Source organism: Cebus imitator, unplaced genomic scaffold (assembly GCF_001604975.1).
Source record: "Cebus imitator isolate Cc_AM_T3 unplaced genomic scaffold, Cebus_imitator-1.0 Scaffold248, whole genome shotgun sequence".
In the NCBI taxonomy this organism is placed as follows: Eukaryota; Metazoa; Chordata; class Mammalia; order Primates; family Cebidae; genus Cebus; species Cebus imitator.
Window position 1 is genome coordinate 404,931 of NW_016107563.1, and position 22,698 is coordinate 427,628.

A 22,698-nucleotide genomic window follows, 5' to 3' on the forward strand; every position below is an offset into this window, starting at 1 on the left:
TTTTGTCCTTTAACAGTCAGCTTGGTGTCACCTCTTCTAGAAAGTGTCCCTGAATCCTTGTTTGATGTAATTCTCCTTCCCTTGGGTTCCTATAACACCTTGGATATATTTCTGTCATGTACCCTTATTCTGTAATTATTACTTACTTTTATGTCGCCTTGAGAACAGAGGTTATGTCTTATTTGACTGTTTATATCTCTAATGCAAACCAGAGGATTTGGCATATAGCAGAACTCGACAAATGCTAAATAAATGAGTGAGAAGCAAGCACTAACAAGTCAGTCCCTATTAAAGTATTTCCAGGGATTTTGGAAACTAAAGGGGGAGATGTCACTGTGTCACTGTCATACTGAGAATCTTGGCAAACAAGGGAGGGAAAGAGGGTGGCCATTCCCTAAGAACCTTAGCAACTGACAAGGAGCTGCTGATTTTCTCTAGAAGTCCTGGTGATCGGCTGCAGAACCCAGTCTGGGAATCATTCTATCAGCATTTATTTGTTTAGAATCCCTGGGCCAGAAATGTACTCTCTGTAAGATGTGCTACCCTGCAGGTAAGAAGATGCGCTAGGTAAGGAGGGGGTGGGTTCATTCCTTTCCTTGATGGAGTTCTCTGAACTCTAGTATTCCCAGTAGGCACCTCTCATTTCCCATCTCCCCTGGTGAGCCAGTGGCCTTTCATTCAAGCTCCTCCACACAGCTTGCCTCCTCCCTCCTCCTGCACCTTCCACCTGAGCAGTTGATGGGCCTCCTGTGGCTCAGCACCTGAGGAGCTGATGGGCCTGGCATGGCTTGCCAATCAGGAATTTAGAGCTCTCTGGGGATTTACTGCCTTCCCAGCCTGCAGGCCTCCTGTGGCTCAGCACGAGGTGCCTGACGCACCTCCTGTGGTTTTAGCAAGTGAGCAGCTTGTGGATCTTCTGTTTGCTGTGAAATGGTTTCAGAGGTTACCTTTTCTTATTTGTATAGTGTGGATGCACCTGTTTTTGTTGGTTTTCTTTTTTGGTGAAACTATAAAAGAGTGCAAATGAGTAAACACTGATGCAGGCTTAGAGCTATGACATTGGCTACTGTGAGGAAGCCCAAGTTTTGCTGTTTGCAGTGCTAGGTCTAAATCCCAGTATGGTGAGGAAATAATCTGTGACTGTGAGAGAATTATAGAGTAACTCTTCTTGGCTCCTAGTGTATGTACCTGGCACTTAATGATGTCTTGCAAGTCTGAATAAATTAAAAATGTTTCTAACACTTTTTAAATTAACTTATTCATCTGAAAGCCACCAAGGGAAGGCTTTAGGCAGGGCAAGCTGGCCCCTAGTTCAAGTGGAACAGGAAGGAAATAGTTAACAGATTTTAAACTGCTAAAGGGGGCTTTTATGTTTTTTCTGGGAAAGCAGCAGTTTGCATGGAAATCACAGCTTTTATACATTAAGTATGGTTATGAGTCTTTTCCCCAAAGCTGTGTGAGAAATGTGGACTTTTTTTCCCCCAAAGGAAGTGGAGAACCAGGACCAAAGACTTATGTAGCTTTATGCCTAGGTTTTTCAGGTAACAAAGAGAAGGGAAAGGCTGGTTGGTTCTTAGAAAATAGATTTTATTAATAACATAGTTTTTGCCACCACATGCTTAGTATAAGCCTCACCCAGAGAGGAAAACTTTAACCACAATTCTTATAAGCTCTACTATTCCAGAATCTTTTCCTTTTCTATTCTATTTCTACAATCTCCTATCACAGTCAAGCCCAAATCACAGTGCATTAATAAGGACTATACCACAATTTCAGTTCCAAGCACTGCACTTGCCTTTTCAAGATCCCAGGTTACTTGAATAATAATGGTCAGAAGTTAAAATCAGAATAATAGTGGTCAGAAGTTAAAATCTATAAAATATTACCAGTATTATTTGTAGGAAACAAGAGATATTCACATTTATTTATTTATTTTTTGAGCCAGAAAAAGGAATAAGTATATAAATATAAGGCCTTCGAAGGCTATGGCATATTGAGGAAACATCAGATCCTTCATTTAAAAATAGGAACAGCTATTATAGAGTATGGTGATAACAGTGGTAGTACCAGCAACAATATACTCATTGTTATAACGTGAGTTCAATTTTTTAATGTTCCAGGCATGGCATTAAATATTTATCTCACCAAAGCTTTGTGAATACAGTGTGACATTGGCACCATGTTTTACACACTAAGAAATCAAGATTGACAGCAGTTTTGATGACAAAAAGCCAAACTCTGCAAAATATTTGGAGGTTTATTTTGAGCCAAATGTTAGGACCATGTCCTGTCACACAGCCTCAGGAGGTCCTGAAAACATCTGCCCAAGGTGGTCGTGTTACAGCTTGGTTTTTATGTGTTAGGGAGACATAAGACATCAAAGAATACATGTGACGTATAATTGGTTTGGTCTGGAAAGGTGGGACAACTTGAAGCGGGGAAGAGACTTACAGGTCATAGGTGGATTCAAAGATTTTCTAATTGGCACTTGGTTGAAAGAGTTAAATTATTATCTAAAAATGTGGAATTAATAGAAGGAGTGTCTGGGTTAAAGTAAGATGTTGTGGAGACCAAGGTTCTTATTATGAAGATGAAGTCTTACAGGTGACTACCCTTAGAGGCAATAGATGGCAAATATTTCCTATTTAGACATTTAAAGGCGTTAGACTCTCAGCTAATCTCTCCAGGATCTGAAAAAGATCTGGAAATGGAATAGGATTCTCTACAGAATGCAAATTTCCCCCATAAGAGACAGCTTTATATATCCATTTTAAAATATGACAAACAAATATATTTTGGGGTAAAATACTTTGGTACTTTCAGGACCTGCTATCTGTCATGTGATGCTATACTAGAGTCAGGTTGGAATTTAGTATCTTGTTGCTCCCAAATCGTCTGTTTGTCCATGCTAATATCTTGGTTTTAATGTTAATGCTCATCAGTTGTACCTAAATTCCGAAGGGAGGAAAGTATAATGAGGCATGTGTAATGACCACTCCTTCCCATCATGGCCTGAGCTAGTTTTTCAGGTTTCTTTGGAAACCCCTTGGTGGGGAGGAGGATCCATTCAGTTCAGAGAGTGGGAATTTTTATTGTCTTTTATTTTGGTTTCTTAACGTTATTTTGTTTCTTAAACTTTAGCATGGATAAAAATAAATGAAAATGTTTTAAAATTACTAGTGATCTATATTTTGAACCAAATCTGCAAGTGGTACTGAAGTAGAGTTTCTGTGGACCACACTTTTGAAAAACCCTAGATTAGAGGATAAGTAATATTCCCTGGGTCCCACAGCTAGAAAGTGGCTGAGCAGGATGTAAATTTAGGTGTGTCTCATTCCTGCTGCTCTCTCCATACTGGCCTCCATGATGCCTTGTACCTGAATGAAGGTTCAATGATTACCTTGCTTGTCTTAGACATCTAATTCTATATCTCTATCTGACATCTTTACAATTAGTATTAGCCTTCTGTAACTTTGTACTTTAAAAAGTTTTAAACATAATACATAATTTTTTTCTGTTCATAATAATCAATATAAAGATATACAAAGCAAATATCCAAGAACCATTTAGCCCTTTCTTTTTGCCCTCCCCTGGATAAATGCTGTTCCCAGTTGAGATTGCATTTTTTTTTTAATGTGTGTATTTTTTTAATATAATGTATAACTTTAAAAACATTAATGAATTGAGTATTTTACTGCATGTCAATTTCTTTCCTTAGCATTTTGAATGAATTCACTTTGGAATCCTCATAACACCTTGTGAGGCATTATTACCATGTGTCTTTATCAGGTATCCAGGAAGCTGAGAAATAGAGATCATAAAACTGATTGGTAGAAGAACAATATTTGGGCCGAATAGTTTGACTCTAGAACTCTTATATGACATACTAAGATGTTCCTTAATTCAGCAATGAAAAACATATGTTCTAAGTATTCATATGTGACTTTCAGAAAAGTTAAGTATATCTTCAAGATACTATCTTGTCAGTAATGACAAATCTACTTCATCCTTTTAAATGACTGTATAGCTTTCCAGAGTAGGAATGTGGTATAATTTATTGAATTATCATCTTACTGATGAACACTTAACCCCCTAAAATATACAACACTTCCCGAAATACAACAAATCCCCCCCCCGACCAAATTTTTCACTTTTATAAACAATACAACAACAAAATGCCTTATTGTACAAGTGGGAGAATTTTTTCAGGTCAGTTGATTTTTTCTTTCAAGTTTTTTTTTTTATTGCATTTTCAGTTTTGGGGTACATGTGAAGAAATGCAAAATTGTTGCATAGGTACACATATGGCAGTGCGATTTGCTGCCTTCCTCCCCTTCACCTGTATCTGGCATTTCTCCCCATGCAGGTCAGTTGATTTTAAAGTGAATTCTTAGCCTACCTACATCTGAGATCACCCAGGGTGCTTCTTTTAAAATGCAGAACATACTTTCAAGGAACACATAATCATCACGTTATAAACTCTTTCAGAACCTGGAGAAAGATAGAAATCTTCTTAATTTATTCTTAAAACTATAGGATTGATTGTAAAAAATAGATAAAGGTATCACAAAGAAGAAAATTAAAGGCTAATTTCATTGATATTGAGAAGAAGTCTTAGCAAATCAAATGTACCTATGCTTCCAAAGAATCACAAATTATAGTTAAATAAGATTTAATCCCAGGAATGCAAAGATAGTTCTAGAACCTCAGAAACAAAACAAAACAAAAACACTAACATAATTCAGTAAGACAAAATTAGAAGTCTCTCTCTCTTTTTCTCCAAGATTGCACTTTCTTTTTATAATAATGAGGCACAATATTCAGTATATAAAGAACCAAGAATGACTACATAAATTTTATTCTCTTTTTTCCCCTTGTCATGTGCAGTGCCAGCCTCTGCCTATACTACTCTGTCTCTTTATCTGAGTAAGGGCTTCTTAAATACTCAGACTGTCCAAGGTTCTAGAGCATTTCAGGGCATTGGGGAAGTGTTGTATATTTTAGGGAGTTAAGTGTGAGTGAGCAGAGAAAACTATTTCTAGGGCAGTGGGGCAGAGAGAAAGATGGTATTAGTGGGTTGAAGAAGGAGACGATGAACCAAAATAGAAATTAATGGATTTTTTAGGTTTCCAATTACAAGTCTCAGAAAACTTGGGATACTGAGGGTAAAATGTCTCTGTTATTTTATAGAAGCATCTAAATTAAAGAAATTTGAAATATAAGCAGATGTCTAAAACAAGATTTTTGAAGGCATCTCATGTTTTTTGTTGTTTTCTTTTGGTGTAGAAAATATGCTTCTTCCTCTTGAATGTGGAACAGAGTATTTGTATCTTTTAGCTAAGGGCAAAGGTTAATAATCAAAGTATGTTAAAATCATCTGCTTCCTATCAGAAGAAAAAGTGTTTACATGGTAGTATCAAGTGGATTTTGTAGAGTGTTTTTCAAAGACCCCAAATCAATTTTTTAAAAAGCATTTATATCTGTTAATACTCAACAACAATTTATTCTAGAAATAGAGGAAATTTCTCTTAACTGGATATAAAATATTTACCAGAAGCCATAGAGAATATTATAATCAACTGTGAAAGGTTAATTTCATTCCTATTAGTGTCAGGAAGAAAATGTGAATGACTACTCTTATTTCTATTACTGGAGTGCCAGACAATGCAATAATACATGAAAAAAATATGGTAGAAGGCACAGTCACTTGAAAGAAGCAGAAAAACAATTACTGGTAAGCCTACATTGTTTTCTTTTTCTAGAAAAAAAAATTTATGTAAAATGACTGGCAACAACACTAGCATGCAATAAACACTAACATTCCTGTATAATTGCAATCACCAATTAGAAAATGTGATAGACAAAAGATTCCACTTTTGATAGAAAAAGATAAAATAACTAGATATAAAGAAGAAATTCATATGTCATATGAAGAAAACCCCCCTAAAAATCTTGCTAAATAGGTGGAATGCCATACAAATACAGGAAGTCACAATGATGCAAAGATTCTCCCCCACATGGATTTATAAATTCAAGCAAATGTAGTGAGAATTGCATTTAGATTAAAAAAAATTAGAATGTGTGAAGCTGATTCTAGTACTTTTAGGGAAAGCACATATACAACTGGCAAAGATTTGAAAAACAGAAAATGGAGGGTTGGTCTAGATAAAGCTGGTATGATATTGTCTTAGGAAGAGGCAGGAGAGGAAACTGAATGAGACAAAATAGAGTCCAGAAACAGACCCATGGATATAAGAGAATTTACTTGGTAATTAAGATGGTATTTTAAAACAGTGGGAAAAGACTACATTTCAGTAAATTATATTGGAATAGTTGCCTACCCATATGCTAATAAAATTCCTGTTGTGTTTTCAAGTCATGCCATGCCAGATGAACTAAAGAGTCCTATATTAAATATAAAGGAATCAAAAGGAAATATAAGAAACTATTTTTGTATGCTTCTAAAATATTCTGTGTTTCTCAAGTGAGTCCTATAATAAATATAAAGGAATCAAAAGGAAATAGAAACTATTTTTGTATGCTTCTGAAATATTCTGTGCTTCTAAAGTGTGTACGGGAATATGCTCAAGCTAAATTTTCCATTTGCTTTATTTCCTATCTTTGAGTATTAGTTCTTGGGATATTGAATTGATTTTTCAGTATATATCTTTCATAGTTTTCTGATTTTCTTTGTGTTTATAATTCTGTTTGCCTTTCCATAAATCCATATTTCAGGAAGTTGCCTGTAGTGATTATGGACCAGCAAAGTGGTAGTAGGGAGAACTTTCTAGAGAGTAGTGTAATCTATGCCAGATAATGGAGTTTGATTTTATCCTAATATGAATGTAGCAAGCAAAAATTGAAGTCAGAACAAATTGAAACATCATACTGAACTCTAATTCCAATGGCAGAGTCAAATTTTTCCTATATCCAGACATTCAACAGTGTGAAGCATTTCACAAATATCCAAATGTAAAAATAGCAAATATGAAGATAAAATGAAAAGGAAACATTACATATCAAAATGTAAATTAAGGGACAATTGAAACAGAAAATCAAAACCAAGTCAAATAAGAAGTCTGCACAACTTATTCTCTTTCTTGTATTTCTTACATTGCTGTCAGCAGAAAAAAATTACATGTCTGACGAGGACTAAAAGATACACACATACACACACACACACACACACAAATGTGTATGTGCCTGTGTGAGCTTCTTTTTAAATTTTTATTTCAAATAAAATTATGACTAGTTTCTAATTTTAATTTCAGTTTTTAAAAATATTTTAAAGTAGTATATTTACTTTGTTCAAAATTCAAAGAGAAAAAGATTGCTCATTGAGAATTCTCCCTTTACCTATGTCTTCCAGCCAGCCAGTTTTGTTTCCTGAAAATGACAATGTTACTGGTTCCTTCTGTTAACTTTCCAAAGATATTCTATGCTGCATATACAAAAATTAAAAAAGGACACATTATGTTTATTTTTGTTCACTCCCTTTATATAAATACTACAAACTGTACACTATGTGTGCCTTGCTTTAAAAGATATAATTATTCCATGTGATTATTCCATATTAGTACAGAAAGATGATTATTTCATATCAGTACAAAATGTACTTTAATTTTTAAGAGATTTATTGTGATATAATTCACATACCATAAAATTCATCCACTTAAAGTGTTCAATTCATGGTTTTCACAGAGGCGTGCAATTACTGCAATTAATTTTGGAACATTTGATTACCCCCCCAAACCCCATACCCTTTAGGTTATAACTTCCTAGTCTGCAATCTTCCCCAGCCACAGGCAACCATTAATCTACTTTCCATCTCTACAGATTTTCCTACTTGAGACATTTCATATAGAAGGAATCATGCAGTGAATTTTTTCACCCTGCACAATGTTCTCAAGTTTCATCCATGTTGTAGTATAGAACTGATCTCTGTTTGAGAATGAATGAATGGCTACAAATAATTCATATGTAAAATACAGACTTGGCTTGATATATGGATATCTAGATGCACATTAATTTCATTAACTATTTCATTTATTTATGCAGCAGTCACTCATTCTTATGTATCAGTTCTCATTAATTACTTTTAAAAGAATCCTGTTCAGATGGTATTAAGGTAATAAAATTTTTAAGGAGATATTAAGCCAAATGCTCATGTCGATAGATATATTTTTACACACAGAGTTTTATAGTAGAGATCATCCCTAATCTCTATTGGTTTTTGGCAGATGGAGTCTAATGTTTATATGATATGATTTAGAGGTGAACTGAAAGTGTGTCCTAAGTTCACAGTCTTTTGCAGGGTATTTTAGGTATCCTCAGGTTACTCTCTAAGGAGACAAGTATATATAAATTGCAGCACCCTGTCTTCTCTTTCTTTCCTCCGGTTGTAACAAAGTGTTTTACCTTGTCCCAAAGTTAACCCCATCTGGTGTTCTCTGCATCTTATGCTGTTCTTCCTTTTCAGATATCTCAGTTCATACTTGTCTCCTTTCTCTTTCTTGTCTGAAGTCTTTCCCACTCTATATGATATCTCCTATCAGCAAACACATTTTATGAATGTGCCATATGATTTAAAAAATTCCCTTGAATTAAAAAAACTCCCTCATCTGTTTTTAGATAATGATTCTTCTCATTCTTTCTTCGTGATTTTTGGAGAACATACACTTTCTAGTTATTGATGGTATGAAGCTATTGATGGTACTTGAATTCATAAAAACATTTTTTTTCTTTTCCCAAGAATAAGACCTATATGTGTAATTGTTCACTTGAAATTTGCACTGGGATGATGTACAGGTATCTTAAACTAAAATAACTCATAGAGAATACTCTATTTCTGCCCTCTCCCTGCCAAGTCTGCCATTACCAGTGGCCCACTTGCTTTTCTTCCAGCTTTCCCATTCCAGTACATGGCACCATCTTCTACTCCCAATTGTTCAGGCTTGTTCTTGACACTTCAACCAATTCTGACTATTCTGCTTCTTGAATGTTACTTGAATGTGTGTTTTAAAATCTCTTCTCTCACCATCCTGATATATGCATCATGGCCTCTAGGGTGAACCACTAGAATGCCTCTTAATTATTCTTCTCCTGCTATGCTTACCCTCATCTACTCCCATTCTCCCCTACTGCAGCCAGAGCACTCTTAAAAATATGAGTTGGCTGTGTAATTTCCCTTTAGTGGCTTACTTTCATTCTGAAGATGAAAATCTCATGGTTTTTACATAGCCTTCAAAGTCCTTCCTGATCTGCTTTCTTGCCTACTTTTCCAGCCCCACCTCTTACCCTTCTCCTCCAGATTCAGTGGTATGGGCATTCCTGCTGCTTTTCAGTCTTTTTTAAAAATGTAATTTCAACCTTTCATTTAGATTCAGATGGTACATGTGCAGGTTTGTTATATGGAAATATTACGTGATGCTGAGGTTTGGGATATGAATGAATCTCTTCACCCAGGTCATGAGCATAGCACCCAATAGGTAGTTTTTCAGCCCTTGCTTTGCTTTCATCCCTTCTTCCCCTCTCTAGTAGCCTCCAGGGCCTGTTGTTTTCATTGTCCACGTGTACCCAATGCTTAGCTCCCACTTATCTGTGAGAACATGTCATATTTGGTTTTCTGTTCCTGTGTTAATTTGTTTAGGATAATGGCTTCCAGCAGCACCCATGTTGTTGCAAAGAACATGATTTTGTTCCTTTTTATGACTGCATAGTGTTTCATGGTGTATATGTACCATAGTTTCTTTATCCAGTCTACCATTGAGGGGCAGGTAGGTTGATTCCATGTCTTTGCTATTGAGAACAATGCTGTGATAAACCTACAAGTGCAGGTGTCTTTTTGGTAAAATGCTTTCTTTTCTTTTGGATATATACCCAGTAATATGATTGCTGGTGTTAATGGTAGTTCTGTTTTTAGTTCTTTGAGAAATCATCAAACATTTTTCCATAGTGGCTGAAATAATTTGCATTCCCACCAACAGTGTATAAGTATTCCCTTCTCTTTGCAGTCTCACCAGCATATATTATTTTTTGACTTTTTAATAATACCTATTCTGACTGGTGTGAGATGGTGTATCATTGTGATTTTGATTTGCGTTTCTCGTCTTTCAGTCTTTTGGATGTATGGAGCTCTTTCCTGCTTCTGATTTTTCATCTCTCCTGCCTTCTTTCTCTGGAGCAACTCTACACCTGGATAACTGCTATTCGCTCTTTAGGTCTCAGCTGTTTCATCCTTGATCCCTTGCTATTACTCTCATAGCATTATGTGTTTTCCTTCTTACCAATTTGCAGAGTTTGTGCCTATGCAGTAATTTTTGCAATTGTGTATTAATGTTTTGTTTCCTCCACAGAATTTTAGATTTCATGAGGCCAGGAACTGTGTTTCTTTGCTCCACACAACAGTGACAGGTATAGAGCAAGCACTCCAAGCTACTTGTTGGGCATATGAAGACAATAGCTGATAATTGAATGCCTTTTATGTGCCAGGCACTGTAATACTTTTATATGTGGCATTTCACTTAATCTCTCTTATTACCCCCATAAAGTATTATTTCTCTACTTAGTCATGTACAAGTGAGCGGAGCCTGGAGGGACTTGAGACAGCTGAGAAATTACTGGAACTATAGAAATACTTAGACCCTTCATATGTGTGGACTGTTGGAGGGTGGGCATCGTGGGATTCTGTTCATTTGGTAGTTATAAGCTAATGAGGTCAGTAGTTTCTCAGAGACAGATGGGCACTAGAAAGAAAGAAGAAACAGACATAGTCTTCTTCATGTTGGAATGTTGCCTGGGTTTTGCCATGATCATTTTGGTAGGTATCAGAAGCAAATTCTAAGAGGACTTCAGATCTACTTCTTTCTTCTTCCAAAACTCATTCCATCAATTTCATTAAAAAATTTCCTCATTGGACAAGCACAGTGGCTCATGCCTGAAATCCCAGCACTTTGGGAGGCCAAGGTGGGTGGATTACCTGAGGTCAGGAGTATGAGACTAGCCTGGCCAACATGGTGAAACCCCATCTCTACTAATAATACGAAAAATTAGCCAGGCATGGTGGCATACACCTATAATCCCAGCTACTCAGGAAGCTGAGGCAGGAGAATCTCTTGAACCTGGGAGGCAGAGATTGCAGTGAGCTGAGGTCGCACCATTGCACTCCAGCCTGGGTGACAAGAGCAAAACTCTGTATCATTTAAAAAAAAATTTACTTCTCTATGTAGAGTGGAAACTTGTTTTATTTATGTTTGTTTATTTGGTGTATATCACAGAGTCTGAAAAAGCACTTGATAGTATTCACTAAGTGAATGAATGGATGAATGAACAAATTTATTGGTCAGTGATAATAACTTTTCTTTACAAATCATTTTTTCTCCTGGGGACTTGTAGTCACCTTGGATTAAAAAGAGGAATTAACTCTAAGGGCAAAGATTTCAGTATGCTTACCATGCAAAGATATTTTAGACTATTGGTACTTTTGACAGAGGCTGTAGAATCCGGATATTATTGTTAGAATACTTAGAATTGTGAATAAACATTCTAGGAAACTTCATGATCTCTGGGACAGTATTTGAATTCAAGTGGAACATAACATATTTTGAAAACCCCAAGCAAGAACTCTTTGCTTTGAATATATGTTATTTTCTCGAATTTACAAGAAGACTTTTGAGGGACTTAATTTTTTTGGACTTTTCAAAAAATATGGAAAATATAAAAAAATATTAGGAACAATGAAAACTTCTACAGAAGTTAATTTGTACTTTATTTATTTTTTTCTTTATTTTATTTTTTATTGCATTTTAGGTTTTGGGGTACATGTGAAGAACATGCAAGATTGTTGCATAGGTACACACATGGCAGTGTGATTTGCTGCCTTCCTCCTCATCACCTATATCTGGCATTTCTCCCCATGCTATCTCTCCCCAACACCCCACCTCCCACTGTCCCTCCCCTATTTCCCCCCAACAGACCCCAGTGTGTGATGCTCCCTTCCCTGTGCCCATGTGTTCTCATTGTTCAACACCCACCTATGAGTGAGAACATGCGGTGTTTGATTTTCTGTTCTTGTGTCAGTTGACTGAGAATGATGGTTTCCAGGTTCATCCATGTCCCTACAAAGGACATGAACTCATCGTTTTAGATGGCTGCATAGTATTCCATGGTGTATATGTGCCACGTTCCCCTGTCCAGTCTGTCATTGATAGGCATTTGGGTTGTTTTCAGGTCTTTGCTATTGTAAACAGTGCTACAGTGAACATTCGTGTGCATGTGTCCTTATAGTAGAACAATTTATAATCCTTTGGATATATACCCAGTAATGGGATTGCTGGGTCAAATGGAATTTCTATTTCTAGGTCCTTGAGGAATCGCCACACTGTCTTCCACAATGGTTGAACTAATTTACACTCCCACCAACAGTGTAAAAGTGTTCCTATTTCTCCACATCCCCTCCAGCATCTGTTGTCTCCAGATTTTTTAATGATCACCATTCTAACTGGCGTGAGACGGTATCTCAATGTAGTTTTGTTTGCATTTCTCTAATGACCAGTGATGATGAGCATATTTTCATATGTTTGTTGGCCTCATGTATGTCTTCTTTTGTAAAGTGTCTGTTCATATCCTTTGCCCACTTTTGAATGGGCTTGTTTTTTTCTTGTAAATCTGTTTTAGCTCTTTGTAGGTTCTGGATATTGATTCTTCCTAACCATGAACATGGAATGTTTCTCCATCTGTTTGTGTCCTCTCATTTTGTTGAGCAGTGGTTTGTAGTTCTCCTTGAAGAGGTCCTTTATGTTCCTTGTTAGTTGTATTCCTAGGTATTTTATTCTCTTTGTGGCAATTGTGAATGGCAGTTCGTTCTTGATTTGGCTCTTTAAGTCTGTTATTGGCGTAAAGGAATGCTTGTGATTTTTGCACATTGATTTTGTATCCTGAGACTTTGCTGAAGTTGCTTATCAGTTTCAGGAGATTTTGAGCTGAGACAATGGGGTGTTAATAGATATACAATCATGTTGCCTGCAAATAGAGACAATTTGACTACCTCCTTTCCTATTTGAATATCTTTTATTTATTTTTCTTGCCTGATTGCTCTGGCTAGAACTTCCAATACTATATTGAATAGGAGTGGTAAGAGAGGGCATCCTTGTCCAGTGCCATATTTCAAAGAGAATGCTTCCAGTTTTTGCACATTCAGTATGATATTGGCTGTTTGTTTGTCATAAATAGCTTTTATTATTTTGAGATATGTTCCGTCAATACCTAGTTTATTGAGGGTTTTTAGCATAAAGGGCTGTTGAATTTTGTCAAAGGCCTTCTCTGTATCTATTGAGATAATCATGTGGTTTTTGTCTTTGTTTCTATTTATGTGGTGAATTATGTTTATAGATTGCGTATATTGAAACAGCCTTGCATCCCCAGGATGAAGCCTAGTTGATCATGGTGGATAAGCTTTTTGATGTGCTGTTGCAGTCAGATTGCCAGTATTTTGTTGAAGATTTTTGCATCTAGGTTCATCATGGATATTGGCCTGAAGTTTTCTTTTCTTGCTGAGTCTCCGCCAGGTTTTGGTATCAGGATGATGTTGGTCTCATAAAATGATTTGGGAAGGATTCCCTCCTTTTGGATTGTTTGGAATGGTTTCAGAAGGAATGGTGCCAGCTTCTCTTTGTATGTCTGGTAGAATTCAGCTGTGAACCCATCTGGACCTGGGCTTTTTTTGGGTGGTAGGCTCTTAATTGCTGCCTCAACTTCAGACCTTGTTATTGGTCTATGCAGGCTTTCAACTTCTTCCTGGTTTAGGCTTGGGAGGATGCAAGTGTCCAGGAATGTATCCATTTCTTCCAGGTTTACTAGTTTATGTGCATAGAGTTGTTTGTAATAATCTCTGATGATGGTTTTTATTTCTATGGAATCTGTGGTGATATCCCCTTTATCATTTTTTATTGCATCTATTAGATTATTCTCTCTTTTCTTTTTAATTAATCTGGCCAGTGGTCTATTTCTTTGATCTTTTCAAAAAACCAGCTCCTGGATTTATTGATTTTTTTGAAGGGCTTTTTGTGTCTCTATCTCCTTCAGTTCTGCTCAGATCTTAGTTATTTCTTGTCTTCTGCTACGTTTTGAGTTTTTTTGATCTTGCTTCTCTAGCTCTTTCAATTTTGATGACAGGGTGTTGATTTTAGATCTTTCCTTGCTTCTCATGTGGGCGTTGATTGCTATATATTTCCCCCTAAACACTGCTTTAAATGTGTCCCAGAGATTCTGGTATGTTGTGTCTTCTTTCTCATTGGTTTCAAAGAACATCTTTATTTCTGCCTTCATTTCATTGTTTATCCAGTCAACATTTAAGGGCCAGTTGTTCAGTTTCCATGAAGCTGTGTGGTTCTGAGTTAGTTTCTGAATTCGGAGTTCTAACTTGATTGCACTGTGGTCTGAGAGACTGTTTGTTATGATTTCCGTTCTTTTGCATTTGCTGAGGAGTGATTTACTTCCAATTATGTGGTCAGTTTTAGAGTAGGTGTGATGTATTGCTGAGAAGAATGTATATTCTGTGGGTTTGGGGTGAAGAGTTCTGTAAATGTCTGTTAGGTTTGCTTGGTCCAGGTTTGAGTTCAAGTCCTGGATATGCTTGTTAATTTCCTGTCTCATTGATCTGTCTAATATTGACAATGGGGTGTTGAAGTCTCCCACTATTATTGTGTGGGAGTCTAAGTCTCTTTGTAAGTCTTTAAGAACTTGCGTTATGTATCTGGGTGTTCCTGTATTGGATGTGTATATATTTAGGATCATTAGTTCTTCTTGTTGCATTGATCCTTTTTCTTTGATCTTTTCAAAAAACCAGCTCCTGGATTTTATTGATTTTTTGAACTTTTTTTTTTGTCTCTATCTCCTTCAGTTCTGCTCAGATCTTAGTTATTTGTACTGTGTTTTTACATTATGTAATGTCCTTCTTTGTTTCTTTTGATCTTTGTTGCTTTAAAGTTGATTTTATCAGAGATGAGAATTGCAACTCCCACTTTTTTTGCTCTCCATTTCCTTGGTAAATCTTCCTCCATCCCTTTATTTTGAGCCATTGTGTATTCTTGCATGTGAGATGGGTTTCCTGGATACAGCACACTGATGGGTTTTGGCTTTTTATCCAATTTGCCACTCTTTGTCTTTTGATTGGGACATTTAGCCCATTTACATTTAGGGTTAGTATTGTTATGTGTGAATTTTATCCTGCCATTTAGAATCTAGTTGGCTGTTTTGCCCATTAGTTGATGCAGTGTCTTCATTGTGTTGATGCTCCTTACCACTTGGTATGTTTTTTGCAGTGGCTAGTACTGGTTGTTCCTTTCTATGTTTAGTGCCTCTTTCAGGAGCTCCTGTAAAGCAGGCCTGGTGGTGATGAAATCTCTGAGTACTTGCTTGTTCGTAAAGGAATTTATTTTTCCTTCACTTATAAAGCTTAGTTTGGCTGGATATGAAATTCTGGGTTGAAAGTTCTTTTTCTTAAGGATGTTGAGTATTGGCCCCCACTCTCTTCTGGCTTGTACGGTTTCTGTTCAGAGATCTGTGAGTCTGATGGGCTTCCCTTTGTGGGTAACCCAACACTTTTCTCTGGGTGCCCTTAGCATTTTCTCCTTCATTTCAACTCTGATGAATCTGACGATTATGTGCGTTGGGGTTGCTCTTCTTGAGGAATATCTTTGTGGTGTTCTTTTTATTTCCTGGACTTGAATATTGACCTGCCTTGCTAGGTTGGGGAAGTTTTCCTGGATAATATCCTGAAGAGTATTTTCCAGCTTGGTTTCATTCTCTCCGTCACATTCAGGTACACCTATCAAACGTAAACTAGGTCTCTTCACATAGTCACTTATTTCTTGAAGACTTTGTTCATTCCTTTTTACCCTTTTTTCTCTAATCTTGTCTTCTCGTTTTATTTCATTGAGTTGATCTTCGACCTCTGATATCCTTTCTTCTGCCTAGTCAATTCAGCTGTTGAAACTTGTGCATGCTTTGTGAAGTTCTCATGTTGTGTTTTTCAGCTCCATCAATTCACTTATATTCCTAAGTTGTTTATTCTCGTTAGCATTTCGTCAAATCTTTTTTCAAGGTTCTTAGTTTCTTTGCATTGGGTTAGAACATGTTCTTTTAGCTCACAGAAGTTTCTTATTACCCACCTTCTGAAGACTGATTCTGTCAATTAATCACACTCATTCTCCATCCAGCCATGTTCCTTTGCTGGTAAGGTGTTGTGATCCCTTGTAGGAGGAGAGGCATTCTGGTTGTGGGTGTTTTCATCCTTTTTTGTGCTGGTTTCTTGTCATCTTTGTGGATTTATCTACCTGTTGTCTTTGTGGTTGGTGGCTTTTGGATGGTGTCTCTGAGTGGACGTCCAGTTTGTTGATGATGAAGTTTTTTCTTTTTGTTTCTTAGTTTTCCCTGTAATAGTCTGGCCCTTCTGCTGTAGGACTGCTGAGGTCCACTCTAGGCCCTGCTAGCCTGGGGATCACCTGGAGCAGCTGCAGAACAATAAGGGTTGCTGCCAGTTTCGTCTTCTGCTATCTTTGTCCCAGAGGGATACCCACCAGATGTCAGTGTGAGCTCTCCTTTATGAGGTGACTCTTTGGATATACAGGGGTCAGGGAGCTGCTTGAGGAGACAGTCTGTCTTTTATAGGAGCTCAAGTGCTGAGCTGTGAGCTCCATTGTTCATTCAGAGCTGATGGGCAGGTACGTTTAAGTCTACTGTAGTAGAACTCATAAATCATTTTTTTTTTTCCACAGGTGCTCTGTCCCGGGGAGTTAGGGCTTTAGTTATGAGTTTCTGTTGTTCTGCTGCCTTTTTTCAGGGCTGCCCTGCCCAGCTAGGAGGCAGCCTAGTCACTGTCTGCCTGCAGAGGCTTTGCTGAGTTGCTGTGGGCTCCACCCATCTGCTGTGTGAACTTCCCTGCAGTCCTGTTTCTATGGGTGTAGTTAGAACTGCCTCAGCAATGGCGGCCCACCTCTATAATAGTGGACTCTCTCTGTAATGGCGGGTTGCCTCAGCAATGGCAAACTACCTCTGCAGTGGTGGACTGCCTCAGTAATGGTGGATTCCTCTCCCCCACAGAGCTGGACCATCCTGGGTTCAGCTGTGCTTGCTGTGAAACTCTCAATCCAGAGCATTTCTGATTGCTGTTTTTTTGTGGGCATGGGACCAGCTGAGCCTGATCACCTGGCTCCCTGCTTCAGAGCCCCCCGCTTTTTTTTTTAGTTGAACAGTCAGCTCTCTCCCAGGTGTTCCAGTCGCCTGTTGAAAAGGCACTGGGATGTGTGTGATTTCCCATGTGGTGACCCACTGCACTGGCTGAAAAAGCCACGCTGAAATTCATGGTGCTTTTTTGCCTGGGAATCTCCTGGCCTGGCTCCCTGTTTCAGTCCCCTTTTTAATCAGATGAATGGGTGACTCTGTCTCCCAGGAGATCCAATCACCACCTAAAAGGGTGCCCAGACCCACGTATTTTGTTAGGAGAACCACTGCACCGGGGCATTGGGAAAACAGCCATGCCGGCCAAAACAGCTGCGCTGGTGACCCGTGGGGCTCCTCTGCCTGGGAATCTCCTGGTCTGTGAGCAATAAAAATCTGTCTGGAAATGCAGCATCTGCTCACCCTCCATGCTTTCACTGGGCACTGCCATCCTGAGCTGCTCCTAATTGGCCTTCTTGGATCCCTCCCTATTTTGTACTTTATAAAATATAAGGAGTACCACATATCGATTGGTTTGCTCAGAAAATATGAACTTTGGTGCAACATATTAATATATAAAGTAGAGATTATTTACTAAATATTAGGCACTATATTTTAAAGTCTCTCTTAAACATCAATTATGCATTTATGAAATCGTGTATATATGTATATTTAAAAACAAGTAGGATACATGCATATTATTTTTTTAAGATTTTAATAATCTTTTGGTTTTTCTTTTTTCCTGCAGAAGAAACAATTGAGAACTTAAGAAAAAAGAGTCAATAACACTGAGGAAAATCAAAGAATCTCATAGTTTTTTGGACATATTACCCTGTCTAGTGTCAGGCAGAGACGAAAAGAGAAGATATATTTTCAAAAAAGGCCTGATGGGGAGAAATAAGGTTATTGAATACAATGTTTGTTTGCTAGACCTTTGCCAAACAGCACCATTTGAGAGTGAATCACTTATTTCATAGATATTCATATTTTTCTATTCAGGGTAAAAGTATAAATTATATTTATTTACTAATAGTTGATCTCATTATTCTTTTTAAGGAAACAAATCAGAACAGAAACCCACATAGGAAAATAAGTTTGGTGCTTAGTTTGGCTTTAACACCAACTGCAACATGTAAAAATTTAATAATTGGATCACCTGAGAGTTGCCAGTTTATGCCTTTTCACATATTAAGCATTATTCACTACAGGATTGGAGAAGGATTTTATCCCCAAACCTCATGTTGGAATTCATTAACAATGTATAAAGGTAATAGAATTATGTGGAAAAGCTAAACTGTAGCTTAACATTGGCCCTGAAGTTTATCAAAATGCATATTCTTCCTTTTTAGGTCTTCTGGGCATTGCAAGGTCTAGGTTTTTTGTTAGTTTGTTTGATTTTCATTATTGTTGTTTTTCACTTGAGCCATCTGAGCAAGGTGACCACTATGGACCTTGCTTTAAATAGCAATGCCACGTCAACCACTTTGATCTCTTTGAAGTCTAATGAAGAGAACAGCAGCATAGTGCCATCTCTAGATTTAAAACAATAATAATAAAGCCTGAGATGAGAGAAGGCACAGATTCTTTTCTATTTTTATGAAAGCAGCAGCACCTTCTGGTATTTTCCTTTCAGAATTTGGGATGCAGAGGGCTGATCTGATACAGTTGGTAATTTTACTTAAAAACCTTCCTATTAAATAGATTCAAAATAATTTTGAAGAACAGATGGTATAGACTAGAGGAAGAAATAAACATTGTATGTTAAACATTTTATTGATCAATTAAAATATCATAATTTAAGATGTTTATTCTACTGTGGGAATTATGCATGTCTGTATGTGATTGAAAAAGACACAGAATGTTTGTGGGGAGTGGGATGGGGATTTATTGCCCAAAGTTAAAATGAGACTCTTCTTATGAGGAGAGAGTGAGAAGAGCTATTCTCCTTTCCTCCTGTCTCATCCCTTTCTCTCTCTCTCTCTTTCTCCTCTCTCTGTTCTTTTTCTCTGTTTCTCTCTCTCCCTCTGACACAGACAGACAGACAGACAGACAGACAGACACACACACACACACACACACACACGCACACACAATCAGGCCAGCAGATGGTTTTTCTTCAAGGTGTTAGAAAACAGGCTTTTAGTCTTGAAGTCTTGAATCATGTGCCTCTGGCACTTTGAAACTGCCTGTTCTGCCTATTTTTAAGACCAGTTTGAAAAAAAAAATGTTAGGCAGAGTAGAATAAAGAAACCACCTGTGTGGATTTGATGAAAAAGGCAGACTATAAGCCTAGCAACTCTTTGAAAAGAATTTAGTTATAGAAAGACTGTATCCTTATCTTCTAGCACATCTTGTTCAGCTTTTTCTGCAAGAGAATAAACTCTAGAGAACTGAATACCATCATCTCAGTAAATTAGTCTACTCAACACTAATTTTCAATCATGTTAATCTTACATCCCGGTGAACCATTTATGTGTAAAAGTTTTCATTCTATTTTAGGAATACTTTTCTTGGATCTATCACTCATCTTTATAAATTATGATAGACTGTTTAGATAAATCGTTAGATGCCCCCAAAGTTAAACAATACCACCAAAGAAAGAAAACATCACCAATCATTGTGTAAAATGTATATTTAAAGTAGTCACTTTGGAGCTAAAAATATTCTCTTTTTAAAAAGGAATATTAGATCATTAAATAGTGATTCAAATGGCTTTAAAATTTACTTTCCCTTTGGTTCACATATTTAATAGAAAATATTGAGGTCAAGGCTGAATGTAGAAAAAAAAACTCATTAATTATGGAAGGTACAAGAAAATAACAAGCCTACAAATCGTCCTTGTATGTCGTGCTTTGCCTGCCATGCCATTGTGCTCCCTCAGAAGTCTGAGCTGTGTCCAAAGTCAGTATAGACTGCTTTCTTGACAATAGCAGGGTTGTAGTGGAAACTGTCTTCACCACCTAAGTTATGGGGCCTGATACAGTGAATACCATACAAGCAGTGGGTCTGCCAGCCCTAAATTATGCTTGTTCATGTGACCCCATCATTATTCCCAGGATCTGTGCCCTTTACCCTTGATCTCATTTCTACAGGATTTAGACAAGTGTCAGACCCTTGGAATGCTACACAATAGTGACCTTGATTCCCTGACTTTGCTGGGAAAAAAAGTGACTTTAAACCTAGTGTTGAACTTATATGGAATTCTTTGTAACTGTAGTAGTCAAATTGCTCTTGATAGAAAAGAAGCCTCAGCCCTCTTTCAGAGACATCTGTCTTTCAGTCTGGCTCAGGTTTTCTGGTCTCGATGCTAGTTAATTTATTTCTAATAAAACACTGAGTCTTTGTTGTTGTTGTTGCATATGGTGCATGAAAAAATTCACCAAATTTCTCCTTATTGTTAACTTTCCAAATATTATTTTAAAAGATTTAGTGTTCTAGTTGTAAAAATAGACCACTTTCAGGGGGAAAAAAAGACCAAAAAGCTAAAACACTGCTTGGCAAAACAGACTAGGATAAAGATGGTGGTGTTTAGTGCTTGATCGATGAACAAGTGGTTAGAGGGTGTAATTCGGAACCAAGAGGCACCACCCCATGGCTAGTCCTGAGCCCCTTTGGGGGGAAAAGCAGTCTTTAATTACATCTGGAGCTCATTAATTCTTTTTGGAGCCTCTTTCCAGATCAGCTCCCCCATCAGCCACCCATTGAGCAACAGAAATTCCAGATGGTTCCCTCCATATGCCAGTGCTCATTCTCTCAAGTAGGATAGATTGGTCACTGGCAGAATAGGGTGGAATATCTGTGGCCAAGGCAGGACAAAGTGGAAAGCACTGGACCACACTTAAATTAGAGGTGGTCCATCACTTATATTATTAAGTGAGTTGTATAAATATTTTTGAGTTATTGCTCTGAAATGTTTTGAGTCATTTTATGGGAATGATGTTACTTCTACAGAATGTGGCACATAGATGCCAGCTTTCCACTCCTGGAAAAAAGAGAAATCCTCTTCAAGTGTCATTGTAGCTGAGGATTGGTCAATTTAGACCTGCAGCTGATCTGCTCTGGAGGCTGTATTAGAGTGAATTCTTTTGCTCATGTAAGCAGCTGAAATCTTTATTATTGTGATACAGAGAATTCCTTGGTAAAAATCTCTATATGACATGTACTTATTTTAGCAGAATTTTATTATAATAGACACATTGATAGACTCCAGTTTGAAGCAGCTGGGAATAAAAACAGGGTTGACCTCCATATAATTAAAAAGTATGCCATCATTTCAAGTATATCACATTATTTATTTGTACATATACCTGTCATCATCTGATGGTTGGAAACATAACTAAGTTATCTTTGAATTCCTATCGCCCATCAAGATTTGTCACATTATGGGAAAGGAAAGGAGAAAAAAGAAAAAGTGGAGAGATGACTCTAGGAAATTTGAAACTGAAAAATGTGGCACCAAAATAAATAAGACTTAATGTTTCTATTCTTTTCTTCATCCTATACTTTTTCTCTGATAGCTATTGGAATTTATGTGTATGCAAACATGTGTGCTTATGTGTGTGTGTGTGTTTGTGTGTATGTGTGGTGTTGATAATCTATTATGGCTAAATATTATTCTTCTAGGTCTTGAGAAAATAAAAGTGAGAACAGCAGCTGTGTCCCTGTTCTCAAGTGGTTATAATAGTCTGTCTGCAATTTATGGGAAATTTGTTGGTACATTTGGGGTTGGTAGGGCAATTAAAAGGAGACATTTCATTTAAAAGGGGTATAATATAAACTTTATGTACTTGTCATATTTTAGCTGAGAAATACATTTAAAAGCACCTACTATCATACTTTTATGTGTATGTGTGAGTACTCTGTGGATGAGAGAAAGCATTTTTATGCTTTCAGCAATTTTATTGTTTTGTACAATCAGGTTTAATAGCTGAAAATTGGTTGAATGAGCTATAGGTTGGAACAGGTAAAAACCAATTTGTATAAAACTCTTGTTTTAAGACAAGGAGAATGAAACCAATTTGGAAAACATATTTTAGGATATCATCCAGGAAAACTTCCCCACCCTAGGTAGACAAGCCAATGTTCAAATTCAGAAAATGCAGAGAATCCCAGTAAGATACTACACGAGAAGATTGTCCCCTAGACACATAATAATGAAATCCTCCAAGGTCAAAATGAAAGAAAAAATGTTAATGGAAGCCAGAGAGAAAGGCTAGGTGACATACAAAGGGAAGCCCAACAGACAAACAGCAGACCTCTCAATGGCAACAGTATAAGCCAGAAGAGACTGGGGGCAAATATTCAACATTCTTAAAAGAAATTCCAACCCAGAATTTCTTTTTCTTTCTTTCTTCTTATTTATTTATTTGTTTTGAGATGAATTCTTGTTCTGTCACCCAGACTGGAGTGCAGTGGTGCGATCTTGGTTTACTGCAACCTCTGCCTCCTGGGTTCAAGCAACCCTTGTGCCTCAGCCTCCCA

The 22,698-nt window shown here is 37.2% G+C and overlaps 1 protein-coding gene across 1 annotated transcript in view; it reads left to right on the forward strand.

Moving 5' to 3' along the window:
* Positions 1 to 22,698, forward strand: part of PKHD1 (PKHD1 ciliary IPT domain containing fibrocystin/polyductin) — a 364,705-nt gene that overhangs the window by 286,397 nt on the left and 55,610 nt on the right. The gene's annotated exons all lie outside the window — the stretch shown is intronic.